Source organism: Periplaneta americana, chromosome 13, assembly GCF_040183065.1.
Source record: "Periplaneta americana isolate PAMFEO1 chromosome 13, P.americana_PAMFEO1_priV1, whole genome shotgun sequence".
Classification (NCBI taxonomy): domain Eukaryota; kingdom Metazoa; phylum Arthropoda; class Insecta; order Blattodea; family Blattidae; genus Periplaneta; species Periplaneta americana.
In genome coordinates, this window is record NC_091129.1 from 138,528,615 (window position 1) to 138,535,591 (window position 6,977).

The 6,977-nt window shown below is 39.0% G+C and overlaps 1 protein-coding gene across 1 annotated transcript in view; it reads left to right on the forward strand.

The window, feature by feature from the left end:
• mrn (general transcription factor IIH subunit 4 marionette) overlaps window positions 1-6,977 on the forward strand; it is a gene marked incomplete in the record, with an annotated part of 36,280 nt that overhangs the window by 18,054 nt on the left and 11,249 nt on the right.

Sequence of the window (6,977 nt, forward strand, 5' to 3'; positions counted from 1 at the left end):
GTATGAAATTATAATTCCAAGCCTTTGGCATGGATCTCGATAGCTCAGTGGTAGAGCGCCTGACCGGAGTACAGGAAGTCGCAGGTTCGGATCCCGCTCGAGGATATGAAATTTTTCTTTCATACCATGGCATGATTGTGACTATAATAGTATTTAAATTCATTAATTTGTTATTGTTTGTCCTTGGTTTCTTAGTGGTGTTGAGCAAGTCCTGGATTCTTTGGTTCTAATCTATTCTATTCCTCTATTGTAATTTCGAAATTTCTGTTTTATTTTCTGTTTAAAATTTTGATGAATAAAGTTTGAGAGTTAATAAGACACCAAAAGATACCTAAGAGGATTTGATATGAAAATAATCCTAATGCAGCATTTGAAACCTACAAAATCCTTATTGATCATTCATTGTTTTCATTTCATATTTACGTTTACTTATTCACTTTCCAATCAGTCTTGGTAGCATAGTTGGTATAGTGCTGGCCTTCTGTGCTCAAGGTTGCGAGTTCGATCTCTGCCCAGGTCGATGGCATTTAAGTGTGTTTAAATGCGACAGGCTCATGTCAGTAGATTTACTGGCATGTAAAAGAATTCCTGCAGGACAAACTTCCGGCACACCGGCGATGCTGATATAACCTCTGCAATTGTGAGCGTCTTTAAATAAAACATAATTTAATTTTCCAATTTCCATTTATCATGTTATTGTATAGCAAATTGACATTCACGAAGTATTATATGATTGCTATGAATTTTGTAATACTTTTAAAATGTTTTAAGATATAGTGCTGCTGCTGCACAATTTAGAGGAATACTTATAATATGTACTCACATCTTGGGGACGTGCCGTAATAACAATGCTGGCATTGAGGAGTATGCTTTGGAGTACCCCAGAAGAAGACACCCTACTAGCAATGTATTGTGAAGGCTGGACAAGAGAAGATAGTCAAGTAACCTTTCAACATACACCACATCTCAAAAAGAGAGTCCTATGCATCATTGAAGAGGATCCGACCCTAAGTTCGCGTTTTATTGCACTACGCTTGGGTTGTATTACAACCTGTCTTCAGCATTCTTCATGGGGATGGTTTGTACTCGTAGCATCTACTGCAGCTTACCCACAAATCGACCAAGACACCTAGAGTATTGTCAATGATTAATGACGACACTGCAGACAGAATTGTACTTTCTTCATTGCCTTTTGTGGATTGACAAAGATCTCTTCACTCGTGATGAACACTTCAACCTCTACAACAGTCACATGTGTCACACCATATGCCATAAGTGAGAAAGTTCACCAGATGTGGTGGAGCATCAGTGTGTGGGTTGATATATTCTATACCAGGCTAGTGGGATATTACATGTTTCTGGGAAACCTCACTAACACTATGTACATAAGGTTCCTTCAGGAAGTATTTGTCAAGTTCTTCGAAGATATTCATCTTATGGTTCAGAATCATCTAATGTATCAGCAAGACAGAATGCCTGCCCTTTACACTTCTACAGCATGGAGGTGACTTTACAGGTTGTTTCTCCACAGATGGATTGGCCATCGAGATTTTGAGATTTGAATTCATTGAATTTTTTCGTTTGGGGATATTTAAAAGAGCTTGTCTAGAGTGAACCCTATGGCTTGTTGATCCATTGATAACAGAGTCTACCGTTTCCCTGCTCTTGGCGTCAGAAAGTTGCGAGGTACAGCTTGTTGATCCATCGATGCCAAGGAGCTTGTTCTCGTAGTCGGGAAGTCGCGAGCTGTGGCTTGTTAGATTCGTCGACTGCGAGAACTAACCACACACCTAAATTCCATATCTCTCTCTATCTCTTGTACATCTGACTCTACACTGTACCATCAGGACAAGCCTAATGCTTTCCTACTCAGGCACTCCTGTTACCCCATCTCTCTTTCACAAAAATCCTACTTTACTACCATCGTAACTCTCCCCATATCGAAGTCTCAGGACGAATTTCTAAATTAAAAACTTATATGCAACACCATTTCCCCTGCCTCTAGATCCAGGGAAAAGTACCTAACATTTTCTTGTTATTAATAAACAAATATTGTGCAAAACTGTCTTCCCTTTTTTTCACTATAACATCACAACTCACTTCCTTAAGCTTCGGTGCTCTTGTCCCGTCACTCCCATTTCCCCTCTCTCTGTCTCGACGACATGCCAGAAGGACATCAACGGAGACCGGCACACAACATGTTAAAAGAGTATCTAATAATTAAGAAAAAATGACTCTTTCTTTATTTCTATGCATCCAACTGTGCCCCATTTAACCACCCACTAATTGTGACGTATCTATATACATAAGTCGCATCTGGTTGGTTCCTATCCTCAAATTACTTATTGCTACATCCTCTTTCTCCTCATACTTTTTTTTTATTGGTCCATTCCAACCACTCTTTATAATCTGCCCAATTACGATCACAATGTGGCCACGTTGATTTTCTATGTACTGTACATTTAAAGATCTGTTTGCGTTTGAATTGGTTTGTTTGCAATACAAGGTCAGACCAACTTAATGTGTACTTGGGTCACTGATGCAGATATTTTGAGGTACATTCTTAGCAGCTCCTTGGTATCTTAACATCACCAAGCTGGACAAATTTGATGCTCGATGTTGGAGTGCTGGTGATTATCGCCATGTCAGGCCAGGAATGTTCTAGCAGAGATCTCTTAATTTTACGAAAACAGGACAGTGACACAGAACATGTTCTGTTTTGATATCTAACTTGCATTGCAACAAGTCGGAATTATCAGCTAAATCTGTTTGATATAAGATTCTCTACAGTGACACTGTTTTGTTTAGCTGCGCAGTTTTCATTTTCTTGTCGCCCGCTGTTAGGGGCTTATCTGCGGCCACCCGGTCTGCCAGCATTGCATTTGAATTTGTACTTACCTAGCTCAAAGTAGGTGTTGAAAATCTCCCCCACCAACTACTACGCACTGTTGACACCTTCTTATGAAATTGTTAATTACTTTAAGAAGTTCAGTCCACACCTGTGGAGTAACAGTCAGCGCGTCTGGTCGTGAAACCAGGTGGCCGGGTTCGATTCCCAGTCGGGGCAAGTTACCTGGTTGAGATTTTTTCCAGGGTTTTCCCTCAACCCAAGATGAGCAAATGCTGGGTAACTTTCGGTGCCTGACCCCGGACTCATTTCACCGGCATTATCACCTTCATCTCATTCAGACGCTAAATAACCTAAGCTGTTGATAAAGCGTCGTAAAATAACCTACTAAAATAAAAGACGTTCTGCTTCACTGATTGACTCGATTTCAGCTCTTATATAGTCTTTAAGCTCGTGAGGCCCACAAATTTTTACTGATAATTCTTCCGAAAATTCGACGCAGTTCTCTCATGAATTCTTCAGCAGTGTGAGTAGTGGCAGAATCTTGTTGGAGAAATACTGAGGAACGTTCTCCATAAGTCAGTTCATCTAAAAATGGGTCAAAGATCTCATTCACATAATCTTCACTGGTAATTGTGCCCTGAGTGAAAATAGGCCCAATTCTGTTTATAAGGTTTATGCGTAACTCAGTCAGCAAAGGTGTTATGTGGCAATCCAAAGTTGTGCTGGGGTGTGGGTTTGATTCCCACTTGGGCTGATTGCCTGGTTGGGTTTTTTTCCGAGGTTTGCCCCAACCGTAAGGCGATTGTCAGGTAATTGATGGAGAATTCTCTGCCTCGTCTTGCCATCACCAATTCCATCGACGCTAAATGACTAAGTAGTTGATACATCGTCGTTAAATAACCAAGTAATTCTAGGTTCCAGTTTTCTTTTAATGAGTCATTTTGTCCTGGGACAGGCTTCCACTATTGCTCATCAGTATATTGAAGTTATGAACATTCAGATTTCGCAAAAAACGAATTTGGAAATCTAAAAATTATTCTAAGAATAAACATGTAGCATTTTGAAAGCAGGTATTATGTTTGGTGCTTAAAAATGTCATTTTGTACTGGGTTTATGTAAATATAAGTAGAGTGTTATGTTACTAAATACAGGGTTGGGCAGATAAAACCGGCCCCATCTCATGTCATATGATTTGGAAAATAAATTATGTAGGGTATTGATTTCTTTTATTTCTTTTTTCTTGAAAATGTAATTATGTTGGCTATACTGTATCTTCCGCGTGTTTTGTGTCATTGTTGTTGCTTATAACCTCTTCTGGTTGCTGTTTAAAAGTCAGACGTTCTAAACACATGTAAAGAGTTGTTCTTTAAATAAGCATGACTTATTCAATACCAGAGCGAATATTCATTGTCGTGGCATACATACAGACCAGCTTTATTAAGGAAACACAACAATTATTCAGAGACAAATATCCGCTTCGCTCAGTACCAGCGAAAAGCAGCATTCAAGATTTGGTGCGAAAATGGCGTACGACTGGATCCATAAAAAATGTAACAAGGAACAGAACTCCTTCTGTCCGGACTCCTCAACTTACGGCGCGAATTAATGAATTTATGACTAGGAGTCCTCGAAAGTCTACCATGAGATTGGCTCAACAGGTTCATGTGAGTCGGAGATCTTGCGGAATAGCATCCGCAGTATCACCCATGAGGAATTGACACGTGTTTTCATGAACCTGTTAAAACGTGCACAGAAGTGTCTAGATGCAGATGGAGGGCACTTCCAACATTTATTATGAAGGGAAAAAATGGAACTCTCTGCATCAAAATCCACAGTTAATTCCCGATTTACCACGAAAATCGTCTGTAGCTGCATTTAGATTGGCAACAGGCCATGATTGTTTGGCCAAACACCTGCATAGAATTGGAATATATCAGTCCCCTAACTGCCCATTGTGCAACTCAAACCAAGAAATGGATTCGGAACATCTCAAAATCTGTGCTTCAGTGGCTGGTCATGATAATATCTTTGAAAAATATTGGAGTGCAAGAGGTCAAATGACTTTATTGTCAAACGCCTGACATTAGAAAACAACAACATTTATTATTTTCATTCCATTTGAAGTTTGTTTCAAATCATTAGTACCTATCAATGTCATAACACGGGCCGGTTTTATCTGCCCAACTCTGTATTAGCATTACCAGGAGGCATGTGAGCCAAACATGGATGTGGTCACCATTATTGTGAATTGAACTTTAGTGTTTTCAGACAAAGTATAAATGTACTGCACATACTGTTAGTGCGCTGTTGTGACAGAATATTGAATTAAAAAGTACCCCAATGGTAAACCATTGCAGAGCGGCCAACAAACTATGTTCTGAGTAGAGACAGTGATGAAAATGACAATGAGAACATTTTCATGGAGGATGATGGCTTTAAAGTGTCTGGCATGACTACCTTTTAAACAGATAAGAAAGACTTTTGTGTTACATTCCATTTGACGATGATTAATTTCATATTGACGCAACTTTCTTCTTTCTGTAGTATGAATATACTATTTTTGGAACAGGCAGTTGCAGACAACACGTGATAAGCCTAAATTGGGTTATGGTTTTGTTTACATTAGTTCTTAAACATCGTGAAACAGATTATATCTGCTGTGAAGGTATAAAAGTGTGCGCTGTTTGAGGGAAATTTCGATATATTTAAGCTCATTAACAGTTCTCTCGTCATTAGTCTGTTCTGAATCTGATTAAAAATGGGTCGTTCAAGTTTTTACTTTTAGACAACTAATGGTTCTTTACTCTTCATATTTATAATCCATTGCCATTTTGATAGTTTTTCCTTTTTCTTTTTTTATTTCTTTTCTTGTTGTGTTTTCTCTTCACTTCCATTTGTAACCTCCAATAACAATTTACGTGTATATTTTGAACATTTGGTTCGTTCCTTATTTCAATATTATATTTATTGCCTAGCAGTGTATAGCTGCCATAGCTCATAGAAATTACAGTTCATCTATTAGTAACTCGTGTTATGAAAATTAACATACATACTCAGTTCAAAAAAGTTCCCGGAATATATTTTTTTTGCTGAAGTGAATAATGTGATGTGGTACATTTCCGTTTCTGGTGTTGGCCTCAAATATGACGTCACTTCCATAGAAGCAAGCTGTATGAATATCAAAGACAACCAGCGCTCCGGTTGACCTTAAGAAAAACATTTATGCCAGTCATAGACCTGCGTTTTTTTTCATTGCTGCTTCACCATAAGCTTCTTCAAACAGTCTTAATGTCTCTAAAGGAGATTTTTGCTCTGTATCCCACATTCTGAAATGCGATGATGAATATCACACGAACAACAGCCAGTTGCCACACGACGACTATGATCCAGCGTATTCCGAATCTCACCGGTCCGGTGGCATCAATGATGTCACGTTGCAGCGAAATAAGGAACAAAACTGCCGGAAGGATCGATGGCTGTCATGGCAACTGTACAAGTTGTTGTCTGTGGTACGCTAGCAAAATTTTGCGAAATTTTCGTACTCCCATCTCGCTCAAAGAAAAGATAGCATAAACAATTTATTTCTTGAACCGGTAGTAATAACGAGTCCGTTGACATGTTTGCTCATAAGCCATTAACATATTGTTTTTACGTTGTTGCTCATTACAAACAATACAGCAGAACTAAAGCAGAACACACCGCCATGACACAACAGTGCACGATGTTATTCGTCTGCTAATTCCCGCCCTATACAAGAACCAATCAGATTCACTGATGGCAGCTGATGGAGACTGCCACCACCTCTGCAAGTTGATGGCACCGGTGCGACACCAGTGGAGCATCAATGACGTCATCGGTGGAATTCGGAACACCGTGATGCCATCAGATTGCTCACCGGTGAGATTCGGAATATGCTCTTTATGAAACTTCTACTGAAGTGACGTCATGAATAATGTCAACACCAGAAACAGAAATATACCACATAACATATTCATTTCGGCGAAAAAAATATATTCCAGAAACTTTTTGAACCGAGTAATTGAATAAAGAGTTTTTGAATAAAGATTTTGCTAGACTGACACTTCTTGTAATAACACATATTATGTGAATTTTATTGTGGTTGTAG